Source organism: Ambystoma mexicanum, chromosome 3q (genome assembly GCF_040938575.1).
Source record: "Ambystoma mexicanum isolate Mex_15411 chromosome 3q, UKY_AmexF1_1, whole genome shotgun sequence".
Lineage (NCBI taxonomy): Eukaryota > Metazoa > Chordata > Amphibia > Caudata > Ambystomatidae > Ambystoma > Ambystoma mexicanum.
Window position 1 is genome coordinate 34,545,957 of NC_090926.1, and position 25,051 is coordinate 34,571,007.

Below are 25,051 nucleotides of genomic sequence, written 5' to 3' on the forward strand. Positions count from 1 at the left end.
TGACGTCGCTGCGTGCGCCTACTCCCAGCGGTCCCCGCGTTTTTAAAGTAAACGCGGGCCTCAGGGACTTCTCAGAGGCATCCTTGTGTTCCGAAAGCATCTTTCGGAAACACAAGGATGTCCTGAGGCTAAAACACCCGGCGGGCCGGGTAAATGCGCTCCGTGGGCCGCATGTGGCCCGCGGGCCGTAGATGGAGGACCACTGGACTAGTGGATAACAGTCATTGCTGGGTTCTGCTTCCAGGCGAGACAATCTTATCAAACACGTTCATAATTAATAAACACCTAGGGGTAGGTGCACTGAATATTTTCAACTCCCTTCTTTACGAATTCTATTTCATCTGACTACTCAAGTGCTTCTATAAACCACTGCAGAGAATGCTGGCAAACAGAAGCCCTGCATCATTTTCAAAACCTAGAAGATGCGCACTTTATAAAAAAAATCATATGGGAAAAACGTGTGAGATAGGTTAGCATTTACAGTTTCCAATCCCAGCAAAATAACTCTGTATTTTCAGGTGCTTGCTGCTGAGATCTCTGTGTATAGCCTGCTGGTTACATGTTCTATCCTTATAATATAGCTCACCTGGCTACTGCATATGCTGCAGATACGCCCTCACTGTGGCCCGAGAATGATTGCCCCACCGAGCCCCATATAAGCTTTATCCAGCTACCATCACAGCCTGTTAGAACAGCGTAATGATGGGGCTAGCACTGCTAGTCCAGCCTGTTCTATCAGGAGAACGCTGTGGCTAGCTCTACTGTACCAACCTATTAGATCAGTGTAATCATTGGGTTAACTCTGCCATCCCAGCCTGTTAGATCGTTGTGATGCTGGGGCTAACTCTGCCATCCCAGCCTGTTAGATCGTTGTGATGCTGGGGCTAACTCTGCCATCCCAGCTTGTTAGAGCAGTGGAATATAGCAATAATTCCCGATTGGGTGGGTCGGATCTGGTAATGGCCCGTTACCACCTGATGGATCGGATATTAATGCTATTTGCACCCGGGTTTTGAATCCGGAAACCCGGGGTACTGAGAGCAATGTATTTTGTTTAAAAGAATGGGGTGCCTCACAGCATTCCGTTCATTCAAACAAAATACTTCCTTATGGCTGCCATGGATCTGCAAGGTGGGGCCCCATGCAGAGCCCCTCTTCCATTTCCATGGCGCCCATCCAGTAGGGACACAACATTTCCATGGCACCTGCTGCCGAATGAATCATGTAAGTGGGGCTGGGGGATGGCAATGGACCAGAAACCCGGTGGGGAACGTGGGGGGGAGAAAGCGGGGCAGGGGAAGCAATCATCAGGCGGCTTGGAACGCAGGCTGAGATTGTGGGATTCAGCCCTCTATCCGAGCGACCTGAAGGTTGCCTCTCCTTCCCCGGGTGCTAACTCTGCCACCCCAGTCTATTAGATCAGTTTATTGATGGGGCTAACTCTGCTATGCCAGCCTAATAGATAGTTTTGATGCTTGGGTTAGCTCTTCCATCCTGGCCTGTTAAATAAGTTTAATGACATGGCTAACTCTGTCATCCCAGTCTGTTAAATTAGTGTCATGATGGGGCTAGCTACACCATCCCAGCCTCAATTCCAAAGTAGAGAACTTTGACTATCTGGGGGTAAGATTTTCATAAAAAAACAATTGGACTAACCGAGTTGTAAAAACAGCCATGAAAATGAAAAACGCAGCAGGTGGAGTGCTCCTTTTTACTAGGATTCAGGGTTTGGGTGCAATAGGGCAAAGGCACACGATAAAAAAAAAATCTGGCCTTGCACGATAGGCAAGTGGTGTGTGGGCCCTGTCATCGCTGAATGACAACTTTTGCAAAAACTATTAGGGGTTTGGCCATCAACAGCCAACAAACTATTACATAAACAACACCAATGTCACATAATCTTATGTTAATGCTCATATTTCTGTGGTGCTCGATTTACTTAAACCCTAAACAACGCTATTTTATTGGAGATTTTGAGCCTTGATCAATGTAAATCAAGTAAATGGCTTAGTGCTGTTAAGAACTTTTTCTCAACTGTCGGTTTGGTTGATTATTTTTTGGGAACTATCCTTAAACACTAGGCAGACTAACACGAGATTACACTGGCCCGAATCCTACTCTACTATGGGATTCATGTCAACATAAGCATTCTGTAAGAGTCTTTCGGCCACATTCATATATCAACACGCAATTCATTTATCAAGGCGGATTTATCAAATTATAAAATATTTGTATCAATTCTGTTTTTTAGGCGCTATGCTACATTGTTTCTACTGAATTGACTGCCATTGGCAGTTAAAACAGCAACATGGTAAACAGACGGGAGGATAAGTTGTCACTGTGACCATCTCCAGGAGGAAAATAAATTGCACTTTATGTCCGTCTACCCCAGTTATTCTCAACCAGGGTCAAGGTATCTGAAGCCGCTATTGATACAGTCCGGCTCTACTCAATGTAATGTTGCATTGCATTGTCTCATAGAAGCTAAAACCATTTCTGTTTGTTGGTGTCTTAATCATATTTTAACAGTTGTGCTCACACTACCTGAAACGTTTTTTTGTAAAAATATCTTGTTATGTTTTCAATTGTTGTTTTTCTTTAAAAAAAATCCTGCTAGAATCAAGTATATTTGAATGATGATGAATTTATAACACTTTTCTTTATACGCTTATGGTTTTAACTTGGATTTTATAAATCGATTTGATGACTACTGGTGTCAGTCTGCATATATGTTCTTAATGTGGTATGGAATTCTTTACTTGAAATCAAGGGAAAAGAAAACATAAGTGTTGTTACATGGCTAGACTGGCCTACATTAGTAGTGCCAGTCTGCATTTACTTTCTTAAAGTGACATGAAGGTTTTTACAAGGCATCATGGGTAAAGGAAACATGATAAGTGTTATTACGTGGTTAGCTTGGCCTATGGCATCAGTGATCATTTATTTATTTATTTATTTGCATTTGTATAGCACACTTGCAGCCCGCTTTCTTACTGTGGTATGGCATTTGTTTCTTTTTACTTGACTTCAAGAGTAAAGCAAGCATGATGTGTGTTATTATGTGGCTAGACCTACTTAAATTGGTGGCTACAGTTTAGCCATATATTCTTTGTGTGTCATGTTTTTTTTGTATTTAGCATCATGGGTAAAAGAAAACATAATTGTGATTACTTGGTACACAAGCTATGTTGGTATAGCCAGTGTGGAAATACATTATTTCTGTGGCATGACTTTTTTTCTGGCCGGGACACCTTAAATTGTAATGCTGGCGTATATTGGTGCAGCATGCAAGGACATGCATAGTCACAGCTAGAAAATATTTGATATGCTGGCATATGTTGTGGGCAAAGGCATAGTGAAAATGTGTTGGGAGATGGTTCTGTGCACTGTAAGTAACTTGCATCTATTGTGTTTTTTTCATTTTTCATGTGCTACCATACAAAATTGATTGCAAACTCTGTGGCTATTTACTTATTTTTTCACAGAAAGTGCTGCAAAATGCATCCTTATTTTAAAAATGTTCTCATGCGAGAACCACCCTAACCCTTCTTGTTTGGTTCGGGCTCCCTCACTGCGCTCGGTCGCTCATGCATATTAGACACACTCATGCATTTATTTATTTATGGTTTACTTTTTAGGCACTTATACAATAAGAAAAAAACAGCTCCAAAGCGCCCACAGGGCAAGGAGGGAGCAAGGGTGGGAGTTACATTACAACACAATAATTAAGAGCAGAGGGGGAAGAGGGAGAGGGACAAACCTACTATGCTTTGTGAGTATTCAGAACGTGCAAGTGCAGAAAGGAGAGAGAAGAGGGTATAAGTGCTGGGGAGTCCAAGCTCGTGTGTGAGCCATAGACGAAGTGCTAGGAGTGTTGAGTGCTGCACGGACTGGGCCGCGGGAGGTGCAAGTGTGAGCCTCCGGAGCAGAGGATGTGCAGATGCAAAGCGCAGTCGATAGACAGGAGCTGGGAAGAATTTGTGTGGGAGGTCAAGGCCCCGAGGATGCATAAGGGCCAGGACATCGATTCAGCAACTGTGGGATTAGCAGAAGGGAGAAGGAGGGAAGGAGAAGGAAAAGAGGAACGTCTTAAGGAGCTTCCTGAATTTCAGAAGATCCTGCTCAAGGTGCAGGGGGTGGCTATTGCAAAGGAGGGAGAGCGATCCCCTGCCCTCTGTTTAGCAAACCGCTTTACACTCTAAGAGTTGGTGCCAGAGGAACTAAGTGGTCTAGAGGGAGAGTATTTAGTGAGCTAATGTTGAACATAGTGTGGTCCCCGAGCCCAGACAGCCTTGTGGATGATGCAGAGGGATTTGAATTTAATCCGTGGAGCAACCGGGAGCCAGTGAAGACTTTTTATTGCAAGAGAGGTGTGGTCCCCGGGCTCAAGGCCAAGGATAAGTTTTGCTGCCCTATTCTGGATAAGCTTGAGGGGTCACAGAGTCAAAGAAGGAGGCTGTTGCAGTAGTCAAGAAGTCATTTACACTCCTCCACTTCAAACAGTCACCTAATACAACTGATGATTGGCCTAGCTTTGCTATCCCAGATTATTAGAATAATGCAATCCTGAGGCTACCACTGTCATCTCAAACTGTCAGGTCAGTAGGATAATGAGGCTAGGTTTGATATTCCAGCCTGTTATATTGGTGTTAGGGTGGGAGTAGATCTGCTATCCCAGCCTCTCAACCCAGTGCAATGATGGGGATATGTCTGCTATATGAGCCTGTTAGATTAGTGTGATGTCGAGGCCAGCTCTGCTATCTCAGCCACTTAGATTGGTATGATGCTGAAGCTAGCTCTGCTATCCCAGTTGTCTGAGCGGTGTATTCTTGTGGCTAGCAATGCCATCCCAGCCTATTAGATAAGTGTGATGCAGGGGTTAACTCTGGATTGCCAGCTTGATAGAGTGTTGCACTTATTGGTTGAGCTCTGGCCTCCTTGCCAGTTAGATCAATGTACGGATTCTAGAACCATCAATAAAACAAATACACCATACCAACCACTAACCTCCCACGCTCCTCGCTCCTCTCCAGCATACTCCAGACATACCTCACATGATGTAACAGATCAGTCTCACTTCACACAAAAAACACATTCACCTTAAAAACGAACTGCTGCAAACAAACCTCCCAGTCACTGGATGTTGCCCTTCTGGTCACAATCACCCCAGTGCACACAATCCAAACACACCTAGAAACCCGACTTGCACAGATGCCAGTTCCTCCTGGTTCTACAAGCACCAACAGAAAAGCACAACCTCTATCCTACTCCCTCTTCCCTCACTAAGCTACCCAACCCACTTTCTTAGAGAACCATGTGAGCGCCTGGTGACCATGCCAATGGTAACAGTGTGCGGTATAAGTCAATTTAGCATAACATAACCATGTGGTCTTTGGGCTACCTCTGCTATCACAGCCTTTTAGATTGGCATGATGTTAGGCATAGCTCCTCTGCTAGCCCAGCCTGTAACATCAGTGTAGTGGAGGGGGTTACCTCTGCTAGCCTAGACTGTAAGAGCATTGTAACCTGTAGGCTAGCTCTCCCACCCAAGTCTGTTAGATCAGTTTCATGCTGGGACAAGCTCTGCTACTTCGGCTTTTAGATTGGCGTGATCGTGGGGGCTAGATTTGCTATCCCACTTGTTAGATCAGTGTTATGCTTGGGCTAGCTCTCCTATCCCAGTTGGCTAGTTTGGTGAAATGATGGAACTAGCTCTGCTATTGCATCCTATTAGAGCACTTTAATTCTGGGTTTAGCACTCTGTCCGGCCAGCCTGTTAGATCTGGGTGAAGCCAGAGCTAGCTCAGGTATCCTAGCCTGTTCTATTCTTGTAATGCTCGCGATAACTCTGCTATCGACGCCGGGTAAAGCAGTACAATCCTGAGGGCAGCTCTGCTGTCACATTTTGTTATGCATTGCCTTCCTAGCCTATTAGATGAGTGTAATCATGCGACTAGTTTTGGTTTCCCAGTCATTTAGATCAGTGTAATGATGGTGTTAGGACAGCTATCTCACTTTGTTCTGTTGGGGGGATGCTGGGACTAGCTCTGCTATCCGTGCCTGCGGGATAAGTAGGATGCTGGGGTTAGTTCCACCATCCAGGTTTTAAAGCAGTTTAATCCTGGGGATAACTCTGGCATTCCAACCTGTTACATTGGTGTGATGCTGGAACTGGCTCTGCTAGCCGAGTCTGTTAGATCGGTGGTTTGCTGAGGCTAGCTCTGCCATCCCAGCCTGTTATATTGGAGTAATGATGGTAGCCTCTTAGATGAGTGTAATGACTGCTCTGCTATTGCAGCCTGTTAGATCACTGTGGTGCTGAAGCTAGCTCTGCTATGTCAGCTGTTCTAGGAGTGTAAACTCCAGAGACATTTGCTGTCCCAAAAAAAATCTGGATTTTATGAGATGTCCCTTGTTTTCATGACTTTTGTGGCCATTTCACAGGAGGGACGACTAAGCATGCCAATGTATGTCAATGTGTTGCACATACTCACTACCTCCACATCCCACTTCCTCGTCCCAGTACTTACTTGCGAGATGTCTCACCTTGCCAGGAACCCCTTTTCTATTTATTTTATCCAAATGCCCCTCCCCTTCCTAAAACCTGATAGGCCCCATTAAAAAAAATGTTGTGCCCCAGGCAGGGACATACCTTCAAAGGAATCTGATCCTCAGCTAGCAGACCTAGAAGGAGTAATGTTGCAGAACCTGTCGGCGGACCTTCCGTATGGCTCCATGAGGCCCTCCACAGGCTAGGCTCCTGAGTCCCTTGCACAGCTCTGGGATTCTGGTTGAGTTTATGCAGAATCCCGGGTCCCTTCCAAGCATCAGGCTTGGCATGTAACATCAGCATATTACTTCCGGCCTAGTGCTGCCTTCTAGAATGGCTCCTGAGTGCCCTGCTTGGAGGTCTTCTCTGTGGGGGCATGGGAGCCTCAGACGCTGTCCAGTGCATCAGTAAGGAGTTGTGGGTGGGCCATGTTTGGCTTACTGAAATTCCATGGAAACAGCCTGCAGTGTATATGCAGGGACCGTTGCCATGGATACAGGTGTCCCTCAGAAAAACCTAGCACGCATTTTCTTATATATGTAATGGAGCGGAAAGCCATGGTTGTGTATTGTGGCGCTATAGCATTATTGGTCACGGGGAAGCACACAGAGAAGAGGAAACATGCTGATACATCCTCCTTACCAGAGAAAACTAGGAAGAAAAGGACTGAGTGGTCTGAGAAGAGGCTGTTACAGAAGATATTTCAGAAAACCACACATGAAGAGAGTTTAAGGGGAAGAAGAAACATAGAACCTGAGCTCCGTCTTCTGGTTCTTTCTACTCTTCTTCATCATCCGATTCCTCTGAATCCCTGAAGTTTAAGGATGGAGATTAGAGGAGAACACATTTAGATAAGGAATCTGTGGCTTCGGTGCTCATCTAAGTCTCCAACTATACAGGCTTCACTACATCAGATCCTCCACTTTCAGATATGGCAACCAGTATTCTCCCATTGAATTTTAAAAAGGCCCTGGAAACGGGTTTGCCTCTTCTAAGAGGACATCTGCATGAATGGAGAGACCTGGATAGAGTAGCAGTACCAAGATTTCTGACTAAATTTTATCCGCTCCAAGGTGAAGAGAAGCTCATGACACAGACGATACAAGTGGACACCATACTTTCAAGCTTGGGGGCCCTCCTCCATGGCCCTGGAACAGGCTATTAAAGACGCCATGGACGGGAAGGTGGACAGTGCATTGAGGAAGGACTAAGCAGGTGGGCATTTGTCATTGGGCAGCGCTCCTTAGTCTGCCTTTACAGCTGAAACAGTGGTCTCCAGACTGTCTCAAAGGCTCTGCAGGATGGGGCTGATCCTGCACCAAACATTCAGACGGTGCAAGTTGAATTTCTATCTGACTTAGGCTATGATGGGGTTAAACTTGCAGCCATGGTGATGGGATCCATCATTTCTAGCCGCTGGCCTTTACATGTAAAGGATTAGCACAGTGATTCCCATCAGAAGACAATGGCCGTTAAAATTCCATTTGCGGGCCAAACTCTGTTCGGAGACACTCTGGAAGAGAAAGTCCCTAAGGGTTTTCACACTGTTAAGCATGTTGGTAAACTCAGAAAGACAACACCAAGACTCAGTTATCTGCTAAGTATAAACCTCAGTCTTTCGGGTATGCTGCTCGCAGTCCAGGACGAGAAAGAGCCAGGTGGGCACCAAGGAACAGAGGACCGTCCCCTTCGCAAAAGCAACAGAAGTCCTGATACCAGCTGAGTGGGGGGCCACCGATGAAGGTTATAGTGAATATGGAGTTGAGTCAAAGAGCCAAGGATCCCTTGACCATTCAGACGGTTATATGGGGGATACTGTGTGGAGTTCTTCTCTTCCCCCCCACACCACTCCCCCCCGCCAGGCCCTCGATCCCTCTGCAAACCTTCGGAATGTGATCAGGACCCCTTTTCAAGAAACAAAGCCAAGACGAAAGCCATACATCTGGCCATTCAAGACCTACTAGAAAAGCGAGCCTTCCGACCAGTGCCCTCAAGTGAAAGGGGTAAGGGGACATATTCACTTGTATTCCTAGCACCCAAACCAGGAGGGTAGTTTCATCTGGTAATAGACATAAAATCCGTGAATGGCTCCATTGTGACCCACCACTTCAAGATGGAATGCCTTGAGAAAGTAATCCCCGTTGTGCAAGGAGATTTCATAGCTCCCTGTATCTTCAGGGCATGTATTTTCTCTCCCAGTTTGGTCACAACATCAGCGCTTCCCGAGTTTCTCATGGGGGGAAGGCATTATCAATTCCGCGCCCTCACGTTTGGTTTAAAGTAATCTCCATGGGTTTTTACAAAGATCATGGGTCCTTTCATGCAAATCTTACATCTTCAGGGGGTCCAGTTATTTCCTTACCTAGATGACTGGCTACTCAAAGCATCATCAAAGTCAGTATTCAACTGACATGCAGGATCTTGAAGGAGATGGCTTTTCTCCTCAACTGGAGCAAATCCCGTCTCTCCCCATTTCAGAATCTCTAGTTCAAAGAACCCATTTTTGGTCGCCTAGACTTATTTTCTTGTCATTATTGAAGGACACCGACAAGAGAGTTTCTCAGGGCTCTGGGACATATGGCCTCCTTTGTCTTCCTGTTCCCATGGTGGCAAAATGGAAAGAAATGCCTGAAATAAAAATATAGTACGGGGAATGGGGAATCCCATTTGGGCCTATACCAACCTTAATCCATCATGGTAGGTCTTCCTAGCTGCACTGCACAGCCCGAGCCTTGTCATCACTCCGGAAGCAGCCTGAAAGAGAGCTAATAGGATAATGGGTCAAATGCCTCTCCCATCAGCCTCTTCAAGGCTGCTCCGGTGACTCCCTGTTCTAACCCCAGCCATTTGGCTGGGGGCGGGCCAGGAAGTCATTGCTCAGGGGGTGGTGTGTGAGCAGGCCTGCATGCAGTGTTTGCTAGCTGCTTTTTATTTTATTCTTCTCTCGTTGTCGCAATTGTCTGCTGTGCACTGGGCAGCCATAGTGGGGCCCGTGGCGTCCTGGCGTACCGGCCCGAAACGAGGGCTGGAGCCCCTGTTGGAGTCCGGGCTCCCCAGGCCAAACCACGCTCGCCCACCTCTATTTCTAGCCCTCCATACTTGGTAGTGCAGGAGGAAGCACTATTTCTCAGTTGTGTTCCTGTCTTTCTCCCTAAAGTTAAAAGTATCCTCGAAATTCCATTGGTCTCAGGAAATAGTTCTTCCAGCCTCCTTTCCTAACCATGGCTCCCCTGAAGAAGTGGAGTGGAGCGATTTGGATGTGCAAATGACAGTGTTAGTGTGCTTAGATAGTTCAGAAGCGTTCTGGAAGTCAGATAACTTTTTCATCACCTTTGGGAGGAATCGTCCAGGTTTCAAAGCCTCAGTCAAACAGGGAAGTTAGTGGGCACCACCGATTGAAAAAATATTCTTAAATTCAAAGTATAAATGAAAAATAATGTTCATTGAAGTTCAACAGTAGCTGGCTGTGACAAGTCTGGAGACACCCGGACTTAAAAATACAACAAAGGCAAGAGACCATGTATGAATACAGGGTCACACAGCCGCTCTCAAAATGGCCCAGTTCGGGGCCATTTTGAGAGCGGCTGTGGGACCCTGTATTCATACATGGTCTCTTGCCTTTGTTTCAAAGCCTCAGTCCCTACAATTAGTTGATGGGTTAGTGAGGCCATATCCTTGGCTTATCAGACTGCTGGTACTCCTCCACTGTTGGCCATACAAGGCAGATCCACAGGGACAATGGCTACTTCCTGGGCAGAGGTTCGGGTTGTGTCTACTTATGAAATGTTTAGAGCTGCCACTTGGGCAAACCCGAACACCTTTGTACAACAGTATCGGCTGAACTTGCACAGGTGGTGAGGACAGGTGCTTTTGGTTCTGGGGTACTGGGGGTTGGTACCCTCTGAGTCAGGGAGATTAATCTGTTTTCTCCTTTGATCATCACGAATGAAGTGGTGCTGGCTACTCACATGACTTGATAGCTTGGTGTGTGGTTCTTTGCACATTCAATGTTTGGTATACCTCACTAGTAAGTGCCAGGATGAGGAAGAGAAAGATGGGAGTGGTGTGGGGATTAGTTAACAACAATCTTCATTACTCCTAGTCTAACCCTTCCTCGTCACAGTACTTTAGTCTTGTCTCTCCATTTCAACATGACTAAATGGGAAGATGATGACCTGATTATGTTTAACAGAGGCCTGTCGTGTTGGAGGAGGGTTATAGTCAAGGTCACCGGTAGTTGGGACACAGGGTATCTGGAAGCACAATACACGGCTGTGCCTCCTACACCAATACCTCCTCTCACGGGCACCCACCCCGCAACAGCCAATGGCGCCGACAGTTGGGTTTCTTGCAAAGTCTACACCAAGTGCCCGACCGACCGTGCAAAGAACGCCAATTTGTTGAAAGTGGGTGAGTGGGGAGACAGACTTTGGCAGCCCCTCTAGGTGAGCTGACATTTCCTCACCACTCAACTCAAGTTTATTCCAGTCTGTACATGGACCACAATTCTCAGACCCACTCTATCAGTCCTTCCAGTGAACTTCCCTTGGGTACTTGGTGCAGTCGAGGGGGTGGAGTCAGACTTTGGCAGCCCCTCAAGTTGTCGTGGCATTCCCTCTCCACCCTGAATGAGCCAACTTCCACCCCCTTTTCAAAAGTGTTTTTATGTTTTCATACAGTGGGCCTCATTACGAGGTTGGAGGTAGCCATGGCGCTATTAGCGTCATGGCTGCCTCCAAACTCGTTCCGACTCCGCCCTGGTGAATGGAGCAATTACCGGTCCATTCCAAGGTTGGCGGGACCGGTAATTCCCCATTCACCAGGGCCATTCCCCATTCCCATTTGAGCCCCCATAGGGCTCAATGGGAATGGGGAAGGCGCTCATTGAGCCCTACAGGGCTCAATGGGAATGGAGAAGGCGCTAATAACGGTGCCGCAAATTGCGGTACCGTTATTAGCTCTAGAGTTCCTTTGCGGGTCCCGACCTTAATGCCTGGAAAAACCAGGCGCTAAGGGAGGACCTGCAAAGGGAACTCGTAGTAGGGCTGTAAGGGATTACCGGCACCAGTGCCCTTACCGGTGCCAGAAATCCCTTACCGCCCACCTCGTAATGAGGCCCAATATGTTTATTTGTGCACAATTTTCAAGTGACTTATTTATTAATACGGATTGCGCAAGAGTAGGATACATTTGTTTCTCTTAGCACCATTGCTTGGTAACAATTTACTATTTCTCTACTTTGAGTGGTTGTTGCCAGGCACAATTGTGATTGTAATTTCGACTTTTTTGAACTATGGCTAAGCGAAAAACGACCTCTGGCCTTTCATCGCATGATATAGCTAAAAGGAAATCCTTTCACATTTTAAAGCCTGTCAACAAGGCCAATACCCTTATTGGCGAGATCTAAAATCTCTTAGTCGAACTTAAGGGCTATCCCTTAGCAGAGAAGCCAATACCTGCTTCTAACAAACCATGTAGACCGCCTTTAAACAATAGCTGCATTAGCGCAATTGCACCAGACATCGATCTACCCGACGAAATAAAGACATTGGCTGGCCTCGGCCACACCGTCTGAGATGAGTGCTCCCAAAAACAAGTTATAGAGGACCCGCTCCCTAAATATGAAGTACCTAGACACAAAGATCAGGAAGGAAGCAGGAACTCAAGCCTTCCAGCAGATGTGAATTCCAAGCATGGGAGCCAAGTTAAACCACCAAACGGAAATGTTGTGGAGGGCAGCAAAGGTAATAAGGAAGGCGCGCTTGATGTAATAATTGAGTATGATGTCCCTATGAGTAACCGATTGACCCCTTTGGGGCAAACTTCTATCCTCGAGAGCGCTGATAGCGTTGACTCAACACAAGATCTTTGGTCTCTAAAAACGGCCAAAATCAAGTTTAAACCGGCAGATGTCAGTGAGGCCTGTTGTAATAAGTGGCACACAGACAACAATCTAATAAACAACATGTCACACAAAGAAAAAACACATTTGCAATGTGATAGAAAAGATAACAGGTGCAAAAGTGCTGAGCTATGGTGCCAACTCCCCAAAAAGAACAGATGGCATTCATAACTTATGAGTGTAGCCACCTAAAAACAACCATGAACAGTATGTCACATGGCAAACTTAACCAGCCCACTCTTGAAAATCAATCTTCCACTGAGATCAACCGTGTTAAGCCTTCCTCCATCATTAGTCCCTCAGAGCAAAATATGACAATCAAGTTAAAGAACCCACCTTTGTCAACCTGCAAAGGGTGCAAGCCCAGGAACCCAAGAAAACCCTAGAGAGTCATAAACACCATAAACTCCCAGGGTTAATGGAGTTAGATCTAGGGAGCATATATAACTTTATTCATATTCAACCATCACTCACGATGGCGCCCTTCCCTATGTCCTGGTATGCACGGTCAGCAAGCAAATTAGATTGGAACCATCAGCAACTTGGACATCGTGCGCAGGCGTGTAGACTCTGGTCTTTAAGTGGGTCATGTATTACTGCAACAAAACAGACCAGGACCATATACTTGCACAGGGTACCCAACTTGCAGACTGGTCATCACGAAACACCTCAGGAGCTTAGGAACAAGTGTGCCCACTGGAATCGCCACATAAGGGGATGCACTTCTGTAACTAGGGACGATTTATCATCATGCGTTAGAACAAATGTTAACCTTCCCGCTAGCACTGATTACGTCACTGTTAGACCCCCAAATAGCTCAAGAGCTACTATCATTGGTTAGAACTCTGCCGTCCCCTAACTGCAGCATTGAGCTCCGAGGGCAACCACTGAGGCAACAGATTCCAATTACCAAACGTGCTGTTAATGAGCAGGATATACAGGCAAGACTAATCGAGATCTCTCGACAGCAAGGCCAACACTTGGCGGATCAGGGCATTAGAACATTGGCATCCTCCCCAAACAAATCTATACCCAGCCGAAATGTAACACCAGCATCTAGCTTATGCCTAGACGCTGTTGATTGACTGGAAGGAGACGCCGTGGACCAACTTGGCAAAAAGAAGCGCACAGGGCTTATTAATCTTGTTTCTAGAAACTTGGACCCGCAGCGAAATGCATTTACAGGGGTACACTGCATATATCAATTGGTACAATGAGGTACAAAATGTCCATATTGTGAAAGATGGGTTTCAGAGTATTATTATATTTGGAAACGTCCAAAAAGCCAGCAAAAAGAAGCCTGATTGGGAGATTTGGATGAAAAGTTCCACCAAATCCCCCATTCGTTGCTAAGGGCTGCAGGGTTGTCCCCCGCACGCCTGTTCACTATATTGTTAGCGTGGGTTGCAGCGGTGTTCCCCACAGCCGATCCTGAAAAGTACAAACCAATAAAAAGGGAAGGCACCCTGCCATGCCGGTTCCCGATCACGGAAGTGAAAGGGAACATGCGTCACCGGGACATAGCGAGTCGGTGGCACATAGCGAAGTGTGCCGCCACAAGGTAAGTAGGAGGTTGGGGGTAGAGGCTTGGGGGTGTGGTGGGGGTGTGGTGTGGGCGGGAGCCGAGTCAGAAATGTTCAGGGGAGAAAAGACTGAAAGTTATTTTGGAAAAATAATCTCTGGTCTTTCCTCCCTCGAACATTTCCGTCACAGGATTCTAACCCTGATCCTTATAAATAATATCTATACCAGACCCAATATAATGAATGCTGATAATGCATTGCGGATGGTTCAGGCCAGAATGCAAACACTCCCAGAGAAACTGTGCAGGGAATCTGCAATTCTACCGGTAGGTGATCTCAATGCACAGTTTGAGGCACTGAAGGAACTGGTGGGTGTCTTTGAGGAGGAGGATGCAGCCTGGGATATACCAGACTGAATGGCAACACACCCTGCCACAATGCACATATCAGCCCTTGAGAATGCACGTATCCTAGCTAATGTTAAGCTTAGAGCATGTAACGGCAGGTTTGCTGGGAACCAACCATCGCGCCCAACATATGTTTACGCAAAAGAAGCTCACACATTGACTACATTCTTATCAGCGCAAAAGAGTGGTCTTTAGTAGAGGTGATGCATGTGGACAATCGGGCAGCGAGCCACCACCTGCCAATGACTGCAAGGGTAGGAATAGGCCCAACAGTATTCACTTTGACAAATAAGTAAACACGTTAACATACAAGGCAATGCCAAACAAAGAATAACATGGGATAATGTCATGACAAGTGACTTTGCACGTTTGCCAGTCGCTATTACTATCTCTTGAACGTTTTCTACAAGATGGTCCAAGCGATACTGAGACTGTCAAGATTTATGAATCCATGATTTCACATAAAGTGCCCTATGCCATGAAATTTAAAAAATCTGTGCAGAATAAAATCATCTGGCATTATAAGTGTTAGGATAAAGAATGCCACCAGGCCAAAACTGTAAACATAACAGAGATAAAAGAATCCTCGGGCTCTGATCATTTAAATCTGAGAGCCCTGAGAGCTTCATGTAAAACACTTGTGAACACCAAAAAGAGGTCTTGTGTGGAAAAGGAATGGCAGGAACATTTAACAGCAGTCAACAATAATAGTAGCTCAGCCTTCTGGAACAAGGAAGCCGGAGTATGAGCAATGGGAAATAATACGATCCACAGGAGTATTCTAGAAGAGGTATGGAGATCGCAACTCACCCTTCTCTATGCCTCTACTGGACAAGACACCCTCATAGAGGGAAAGAAAGTCATAGGTAATGACATCGAGAAAGAGAACCCAGAGTTAATGTTCACCTTAAAAGAGATCAAGGAAGAGATTGAACTACAAAATCGGGGGGAGGCACCAGGACCAGATATGATACTGGTGGACCTTTTTCGAGAATGAAATAGATCTATGGGCCCTGGTTTTCTATGTCATCTTTAAAGCAGTCACCAGCTAACTAGAAGCTTGAGTTCTCAGACAGAGGCAATTATAGTCCTAAAAGGATGACTTTAGAGACCATCCTGGAGTCATTCGATGATCATCGAACCACATTAGAAGTCATTCTAACATTATCAGAAGTCATCACGCTGTTAAAGTCATCAGCAAATGTCTCAGAATGGTGGGTGATGATTTGGGGATGAGCTTAAGATGACTTGCTGATTGTGCCAACATCATCCCTATTTTAGAAAACTCTTTGTTCCTGATGATTTTAGGATGACTTTACTTCAAGAGCATCACCATGATGATTTGGGGATGATTCTGGTATGACCTACCGATTACTTCAAGAGCATCAACAGGTTTAGGTTTACCCCAGATGATTCTGGGATGACCTGTTGATTACTTCAAGAGAAAAAACATGTTTGTCCCTGATGATTTGGGGATGATTCTGGGATGACCTACTGATTACTTCAAGAGCATCACAGAGTTTGTAGGATGATTTGCGGACTAATACTGATTATCATTCAGCTTTTGCTTAGTTGCACTTGTGCTGAATTATTTTCAAATGCTTTGCTAAGCACACCTTCTTAGAATTCTTTTTAATTGCATGTAAAAAGCATAATATGGATATGATCATTTAAATTGCAACACCCAATGTAAAAGTGTTAGACCATTGACCAGGAATCACACTTAAAAATGCATACATGCTACAGAAATAGTTTTCTTGCAGTAATAAGTGACTAGCGCACATGTATGGGAATGCACCACTAAGTACATTCTGTAGTCAAAAATAATCATTTTAATTAGTTCATGCACCCTGCCAAACCAAATCCATGTGATTCAAGACAGATATTGGCAGAACCTGCCATGGAGGCAATCATGAATTAAGCCACAATTATCCACCCTTAACATTTGTTATACAGTAATCAGTCCACTCATTTTACATCGGTGCCTATGACGCAATGACTACTGTCCTGCAAGAGTACAGTGAGGAGTACTGTCTAAAATTATTACTCAGCCCCCACACTACTACAAAACTAGCAGTGATCCCAATCATATTGGTGAATAAGGCTGCCACTGGCACTCCATACACTTCCAGAAGGCCAAGTGAACTGGTAAGATAAACAACTGAAACAGGATTACTTCAATTAATTCAAAATGAAAGCATGTCCAACCAAAGTAAAAAAATTAAGAAAACAGGATATGTAATCGAACTAAAAAAACATAGCGTTACTTATGCCAACAATTCTATTACTTCAGTACAAGTAACCATTCTGCTGGTAACCACAAGCAAAAACCGTCAAGTTAAACTGACGCACCAAAAGTCAACCACCACAACAAGTACACAAGAAAAGATTGCCCACACAATATATCTTGGTTAAAAATATAATATAAATGTTTAGATATAAATGAATCTCTACATCACAGGTGAGTATTTTATTTCACATGAACACCACACTATGGGCCTCATCACGACTTTGGCGGTAACCCTTAAATCCGGCGGTCACGCTATTACCGCCGGATTTAAGGGGCCGCCAAATCAGGACTTCGGCGGATTTCTCCCCAGCTCTTGGCTGGGGGGAAATCCGCCGAAAATTTGCGCTATTACCGTCGGTGGGAAATCCGCCGGCGGTAAGAGCGCGAATTTTCCCCATTGAGCCCAATGGGGAATGGGGCATTCCCGAATGGGCTCAATGGGGAATGAGGAATTACATTACCGCCGAACTCATGATCAGGCCCTATGTATTGGAGCTGACATAGGGTCTCCAGAAAATATGCACTTAATGGATGGTTCACCAGGTCTGCCAAGTAATGATATTGACCACTAATCTTAACATCCCACCAGAAAGGCGCAATTAATCTAACAGGGCCATTCCCTTGTACATAAGGTATCAGGTAATAAAATCGCTGCAAAAATGTTGCCGGTGAAAGAAATCGGGGCAAAAATGCTGTGGTTTGACCCGGTAAAGGTGGTACCCCATTATACCATTTAAGGGGAGCAGGGGTTGCAGGGTGTCCCCCGCTTCCCTTAAATTGTATAATGGGTCCGGGGGTTGCGAGGGTGTCCCCCGCACCCTTTAAATGATTGTGGCGGCAAAGCCACAGCATTTTTTGCCGCAATATTTTGTATTCACGTCCATTTTTGCCGCGATTTTAAGACCTGGAACCGTACATAGAAGGAAAAGGCAGGTATGCACACCACACTCAAAGGCGAGTATACCTTTTTGATATAGGAAATTTAAGATGGATTCACCGGCCCCCAAAATCTTGTCACAAATGTGCCCAACCCATATTTGGCCCTAGGGAACAAGTAAGGGAAAAGCACAGTAAAAATACTAGCAGCACGTAATGGAAGAAGGGGTTAAACAAGTTGTGAATGGCCAGATAAACTAGAGAACCCATCCCACAGGCGAGTTAAGACAGCTGTTTAGGCATTCCCAGTTTAGAGTTAGGAAATCAAGTTGCTCAATAGGAAAGTGGTCCCATTGGCCTTTAGAAGCAATGGGCCCATTGGGGTTAAAGTTGAGTAAACCTTTGGAAAAGTAGCCCCCTTTAGCTACCAGAGTAAGCTAAGTGTTTCTCATGGCTTCCCAGAAGCCTAAAGATGGACTTCCAGCATGAATTTGGATGTAGGAAACCAATTCTGTTCAATCCAATTCAAAGCAATTTGGCATTTCAGATATAAAAGTTTCATTTTCAACTGATGAAAAAAACAGACCTTTTGTATTATTAGTATCTGGATGGCTTATATGTTTTTCTCTTCTACTACCAAATGAACTGGGTCTTTCATATCGTAAGACTGACATTAACATTTCTCACAATCTTGCTGGCCTGGATTTCAGTTGGTACAGCTGCAGTTTTTTTATGTCGAACATTAACATTAACATTTCGAACATAATACGTGTGTATGTGCATGCACCAAACATGCCCCTTTCTCTTCTGGAGGTACTAGTCCAGTCCTGGTTTTAACTTGGCATTCTGGGACTTGTAGTCCTGGGGATATAATGGAAAATCCAGGACTACAAGTCCCAGAATTCAAAGGTTAAGCCAGGACTGGGCTTTAAAGTAATGGTTCGCCCAACATTTTTTATTTAAAAAATAGATAGGCAATATTAAAAAAAAACGATTGGCATTTTTTTTCCAACGTCCCTATGTAAAATGTTGAGCAATTCAAGCTCAAAGATAGCAAATGGGGGCATCCATTTTGTGAAATGGATGCCTGCCGCTGTGCTCGCTTTGGCTTTTGCGGCACTAATGAAGGAAAAGCCAGCCAGCTGTAGTAAACAAAAGCTACCACTGGGGGCTTTTCCTTCATTGGTGCTGTACGCGGAGGACGGGGACCGGAGACTACAGGCAGAAAAGCTGCAGCTGCATCTCGGTAAGTGCTATTTTTTTAATAAAAATAAATTCTAGCTGCAGTTTTTTTTATAAGTTTTCCGGGCTGGAGGAGCCTGGAAAACTTAAAACCACAGCTTTAAAAACGTTGTATTTATGTTTGCGGTAGCTTTTGAAGCGACCGCAAACATAAATACAACGTTATTGTGTTTGAAAACGCTGCGGTTTTTCTTTCTACGTTTCTCAGGCTCGTCCGGCTCGGAGGAGCCTGAGAAACTCAGAAAGAAAAACCGCAGCGTTTTCAAACACAACCGCGTTGTGTTTCTGCCTGCCGTGGCTACCACTTTGGGTCTCCGGTGCTCCCCCAGGAGAGCACCGGAGACCCAAAGTGAAAGCCAAGGCAGGCAGAAACACAACACGGTTGTGTTTACATGCCACGGTGTTTCTGCCTACAGCTGATTTCCCATTTGGGGCTCTTGGGCTCCCCACGGGGGGCCCGAGAGCCCCAAATGGGAAATGCTAAATGCTGCAGTGTTTCTGCCTAAATCTGCTTTCCCATTTGGGGCTCTAGGGCTCCCCGTGGGGAGCCCTAAAGCCCCAAATGGGAAAGTAGATTTAGGCAGAAACACAACGCGGTTCTGTTTGAAAACGCTGCAGTTTTTCTTTCTAAGTTTCTCAGGCTCGGAGGAGTGTTTCTGCCTGCCGTGGCTATCACTTTGGGTCTCCAATGCTCTCCTGGGGGAGCACCGGAGACCCAAAGTGGTAGCCACGGCAGGCAGAAACACAACGCGGTTGTGTTTGAAAACGCTGCGTGAAAACGCTACGTGAAACCCAAAGTGAAAGCCAAGGCAGGCAGAAACACAACACGGTTGTGTTTACATGCCGTGGTGTTTCTGCCTAAATCTGCTTTCCCATTTGGGGCTCTAGGGCTCCCCGTGGGGGGCACTAGAGCCCCAAATGGGAAAGCAGATTTAGGCAGAAACACAACGCGGTTGTGTTTGAAAACGCTGCAGTTTTTCTTTCTAAGTTTCTCAGGCTTGGAGGAGCCTGAGAAACTTAGAAAGAAAAACCGCAGCGTTTTCAAACACAATAACGTTGTATTTATGTTTGCGGTCGCTTCAGAAGCGACCGCAAACATAAATACAACGTTTTTAAAGCTGCGGTTTTATTTCTAAGTTTTCTGGGCTCCTCCAGCCCGGAAAACATAGAAAAAAAACGCAGCTAGTGCTTATTTAAAAAAAAAAAAAATAGCACTTACCAAGATGCAGCTGCAGCTTTTCTGCCTGTAGTCTCCAGTCTTGGTCCTCCGAGTCCCGGCACCAATGAAGGAAAAGCCACCCAGTGGTAGCTTTTGTTTACTACAGCTGGCTGGCTTTTCCTTCATTAGTGCCGCACAAGCAAAAGCCAGCACAGACGGGCATCCATTTCACAAAATGGATGCGCCCATGTGCTTGCTTTTGCAAATTTTGAGCTTGAATTGCTAAAAGTTTTACATAGGGACTTCAAAAGAAAAAAGCCAATTGTTTTTTTTTTTAATATTGCCTATTTTTTAAATAAAAAAATTTGGGCGAACCATTCCTTTAATCCCTGGAATAGAATGGGGCTTGCTGCCATCTCCTACCTGTGTGCAGAGTACACAGACTCCACGAACAGACTGCATCATCATTCCTAAGTACACAATACTCCACTCATACTGTCTGTCACTGGACATATTCTGGCTGTCTGTGTATGCGCAGTGTGCAAATACACGTGTAGTGTGTGGATTCTTCCCCAGTGGGGGTGCATGTAAAGTCTGATGTGTCTGCAGTTTTAGGTTGTGTGTGCAACGTGAACATGTGTGTGCAGTAAGAGCGTATCTGTGCACTGTGAGGATGTGTGTGTGGTGTGAGGGTGGATGTGCAGTGTATGGGTGCTGCATGAGTCTATGCATAAATGTGCAGCACGAGGAGACATTATAGCAGGCAGAGACTACAGCAAAAGTGGGTTGAGGGAGAAAAGCAGCTGCTGGAGAGGCACTAGCACAGGTGGGGGTTGAGGCCTGAATATTCTGCACCAGGGATTGGACTAGCAGAAGCTGTGGTGCATGCCACAACCTTCCTGTCTGCACAAACAAGCCCTGACCAGCATCTTCCGGTGTAAGGATCCTCCTTCTCGGCCACACTTTAACAAACATCCCATCAGAAAGGAAAGAGACCGCTTCTCCATTTTGCATGCTGATAGTTTTCCATTAGTTTGCAAGATTCGGCGGTGAGAGCTGTTCTCTAATTAACTCTTGGGTTTAAGGGCCAGTTTCATTGTTTATTGGAGGAGAATTGCCATTTCTTTTATTACAAGGCTGCAGGGACAGGGATTTGAAATGGAGCCCATCTCCTTTGGGTCAAAGCCCGGGGTGGGTGGAGGAGAGTTATGGGGGCGGGTGTGGTTGGGAGACTGGGCCACAGCTGGAGATGGGCATCTGAATGCCATGGGTTTTTATCTGGTCTGATTAGATTTTTGCCAGTTTTTTGTTGGAAACAATGCTGGCCTTGGCATTTCTGTCTGTTTCCCCTCCTTCTACATTTTTGCTTTATTTTTTTACTACGAGTGGGTGCTAGGCGGATATTCACTTTTTAATATATTAATATATATATATATAATATAATATATTTTTTCCAGTTGCATTTTCCATTAGAAACGATTATGTCTCACCTTTAATGCTGAATGTGGAAATCCACTTGCAAGTCATATATTTTTATGAGAATAGCAATGTTAGAATAAATAACTTTAAAATGAAACCTCCCCTTGGTCTCCCTCATTTCTCCAAACAAGCAGTTCAAAATGTGCTCCCAAAGCAGTGTTTATCCTTCGCCCTTGCGCAGACATAATACTGCCTGCTCAGACGCATATTGTAGACCCATAAGCAGGTTTCCCTTTCTAGAACTGGCACGTGAGCTGACACATACCCTTGTTGCCTTGCACAGGTCTTCTGGCCTACACCTTCGGGCGCCCATCTTTACCACAATCCTACACATTGTCTCATCTCCCCAAATTCTTTCTGTGGGTACTTCAAGGTTCAAACTCTTTCCCAGCCTGATAACCCTTCAACCCATTTATAAATTCCCAGGAGTGGCCATCAATGGCACCTCATTACGTTTGAATTGAGTGAGCGTCATCTTTTATCTTCACCTTTTTCAGTGAACAATTAAAGACAATACTTTGTGTTGTAATGTAAACGTTTTCTGAAGTGCAAAACAATCAAGCTGTACTTCCAATTCTTATGTTTTTCTCAACGTGCATTTATTGTATTTTCACACAGACATGTGTATGTATGAACTCTCTATTGATTTCTGGGGGTATTACATATCCTGTATCTGCCCTCTATAGAGGCCTGGAGATGTGACGTGTCATATGATCAGGACGTTTGTAGTGACTACTCCATTGTACATGCTTAGATATATGTCAGAACTATTTCACGCGACTGTAGTCTTTAAGCTCAAGGAGACCTAGAAATGGGAGAAGGAGGAAGGGCAAATATTAGAGCTTTAGAAGGTCAGTTGTAAACGTTCTTGCTTTCTTTCATTGAAAGCCTGAGCGTAAAAACAAAAGATGTTGAATGGCAACACAGCTGGCACACATAGTCAGTGTGGGAACCTCATGCCCTCAGTATTTATTTCATTATAAAACAGCCTCATACAACCTTTGTAATTTGGCTGCCAGTTGGCTGGATGTTGGGCTCTAGAAGTGGGAAGTGGGCTGTCTGTTCTACAAGAAAGGTATGGTCATTGTAAAAGGCAATGTTTGGTAGCATGCATTTCAGCCAAGCGGGTCACGCTTTTGCAATTTTGCAACGGTCCCTAGCCGGGAGCGTCTGATTTAACCGAAGAGTTGGTTTAACATGTACGTGGAAATGGTTGTGGTGGAACAGCATAGTGGTTGTCTAAACTACGGGTTTGACAGGCAAGTAGAATACTGTGTTTCCTTGTTCTTTAGATACAGGGATTGAGTAATGTTGTTTGCCAAGGGGATGCAGGTGCTTTGCATTGGGTTACGTTTTGCTAATGCACATAATCGTTCTGTGCACAGAAAACATCATTTAATGGTGAATGAACACTGGATAGGTGGGCAGAGGTAGGTTGCTGAGGCTTTGCAACGGTGTTGCTAGTGTAAAAAATGCCAAGAAAGTATTTGTAAAGTTAATAATGGTGGTTCCATTGCCGGTCATGTTGCAATGAGGACACAGCGAGTCATTCAGGTGCTGCATATTTAGGGCAATTGATATGATATGATATGATAAGGCATTTATAATGCGCCTATACACAAGTGTTTCAAGGCACGACGCGGCAAGGTCGGGGGAACAGAGAGAAGACAGAGACAACGACCCTACTAGGCTAAGTGTCATTCAGATCACGCAAGTGAAGGGTAAGGGCGAAGAGGAAAAGTGCAGAGTGGGAGGGGGTGGGGACAGTGCAGTACATGGGGAACATTTTTTATAAATAAAACAATATGAGAAGTAGGGCCAGCTGGTGGCAAGTGCAAGGGTAAGTGCAGACATCAGGTGTCAAGTGCTGGTTGGGGACTGTAGGGATACAGAAAACAGTCCCCAAGTGCAGGGTTTGCCAGGGAGGCAGCTCAGGTGTGTAACTGGCGGGGGAGTGGACCTGGGCCCTATGTTACTAAACCAACATAGGATACTAGCTTCACTCTCAAATAGGGACACTTCAGACAGGAACATGTCCATAGTAAGGGGACTATAAATTAATGGTCTTGGGTACAGACTAGTTTCATAACAATAGTTTGAGGATACTAAATGTACTTTATTTATTTTTTTCTTCCTTCTTTTAGGTAATAATTCAAATCATGGACGTCTTTAATGTGCTTTTCTTTGATTGCGACAACTCTCTCTGTAGTAGAAAGGATCGGGAATTTGAAACTTTGGCAATTCCTGGGGAAGCTATTTTTTAAATGGCTGGTAGAGGGTCTTCATCAAAGTGGAAAAGACATATGTGAAGAAAGGATTTCAAAGCAGTAGTGCTTTTCCAATCGGCAGGTAAGCAAAGTATATATGTTTTTCCCTCCATTTGATGTTTGGGGGGGAGGGTACATCTACCATCCCTAGAGTGAGGCATCCCCTTTTTTCAAAGATACAGTGCTGCACAATGCCCACCACTCTTTCACAGAATCTCTATATCCTCTAGAGTAAATCTAAAGTATAGATGCATAACATGATTCTGACACTTTGGCTGTGTTGATAGTCATATTTTGGGGTTTTAACTTGCCTTTTTCATACCTGCAGTCAAGAAACAGTGTATTAAAACACAGAAAACATTTGAAGAAATAATTACAGCCTATTGCAGTGATGCAGAGGGACTGATTTGGGCTTTAAAAAGGAAGGCAGAGGAGGAAAAGCAGCTACTGGTGTATTCTGGCAATCGGGGAAGTGCTGGCAAACCTAAAAGAGTGTTACGTGAACTACAAGAAGATTATCCAGTGAAAAAACAAATGAAAACAAAGAGAATAATATAGCAAAAGCTGATGGGAGGAAAGGGACTGCTCCCAAACTTAGTAATGGCTGTTCACAGTTACAGTCACAAAAACTGGAAAACCTAACTCTTTTGGCAGGGATGGCTAGTGTTCTTCATTCTGCATTCATTCCTTCCTCAGAGCCCGTCTCTGTTGTGTCACCTGGACAATATAAAGACACAACAATAAATCTGCAGATGTCTCCGTGCCATGTTGCAGTTCCGAAAGATGCAGCTGTGTAACAACTACTAAATAATGGACTATCAAATAACAGTGAATTGTCTGCTACAAATATTTTGTCAGATAGATCTAGTTTGACATGCTTAACTCTATCACCACATCTTCTCAATAGTGTGTCCTATGACGGTCATGCCTGTTTAGACAGCAAATTGACACCCAAACGTGCCCACAAACCTGCTCAAACTTTCAGAACACTGTCTTTAAAAACAGTGTAATTGGGACCCCACAACAGAGTTTGGGTGCTCTGTCATCACCCACTAATTCCAGAATAAGCAACACAGAAACACCATGTCAAGGGAAATCGCAAAAAAAAATGCTGTTTACCTGCCTGCAACAATCTGTTTCAACTCCTCTAAAAACTCTTAACTCCAATGAAGAATGCAACAAAGTCAAGGATAGTCACCAGTTTGCTAGACCCAGGATTGATGTGGATGTACAGCATGCACCCCAAAATGCAGGCCCTATTGTTTGTGCGGATGAAAGCCCAAATGTAAGTAAACATACATGCAATAGTTGACTCCTATGAAACTCCCCACACATTAGCAATGTGACTTTTGAGTG

At 44.9% G+C, this 25,051-nt stretch overlaps 1 protein-coding gene across 1 annotated transcript in view; it reads right to left on the reverse strand.

Annotated features, from left to right (window-relative positions):
• PVALB (parvalbumin) overlaps nucleotides 1-25,051 on the reverse strand; it is a 503,057-nt gene that overhangs the window by 56,243 nt on the left and 421,763 nt on the right. The gene's annotated exons all lie outside the window — the stretch shown is intronic.